The sequence below is a fragment of the Fulmarus glacialis genome, unplaced genomic scaffold (assembly GCF_000690835.1).
Source record: "Fulmarus glacialis isolate BGI_N327 unplaced genomic scaffold, ASM69083v1 scaffold21955, whole genome shotgun sequence".
NCBI classification, from domain to species: Eukaryota; Metazoa; Chordata; class Aves; order Procellariiformes; family Procellariidae; genus Fulmarus; species Fulmarus glacialis.
Genome location: NW_009212592.1, coordinates 1,541 through 1,897, shown reverse-complemented (window position 1 = coordinate 1,897; position 357 = coordinate 1,541). Strand labels below are relative to the sequence as shown.

The 357-nt window shown below is 61.9% G+C and overlaps 1 protein-coding gene across 1 annotated transcript in view; it reads left to right on the top strand.

The window, feature by feature from the left end:
* The window catches only part of CHMP2A (charged multivesicular body protein 2A), a gene marked incomplete at its 3' end in the record, with an annotated part of 1,945 nt that overhangs the window by 737 nt on the left and 851 nt on the right, over positions 1-357 (top strand). The window lies entirely within an intron of this gene.

The window sequence follows — 357 nt, the reverse complement described above, 5'->3', positions numbered from 1 at the left end:
GGGACGCAGAGGGATCTAGGACTCTTGGAGGGGACCACAGTGGGGACATGGAGGGGATTGGGACACTTGGGGGGGACCAGGGGACCATGGAGGGCTCTTGAATACTGGAGGGAGACCAGGGACCATGGTGGGACTAGGGGACGCGGCTGGGATGTGGGTGCGTGCATGGAGAGGATCAGGGGACATGGTGGGGACTGGGGGGGGGACCATGGAAGTCCCCAAGTGACAGTGGGTACAAGGGGACTAGGAGACTGTTGAGGTGGTGGTGGGGACCGTGGTGGTCCCTGAAGGACGCAGAGGGGTCTCTGGAGATCCGCTAGGCCTTTTGGGGAACCTCATGGGCACTTGATATTCTGC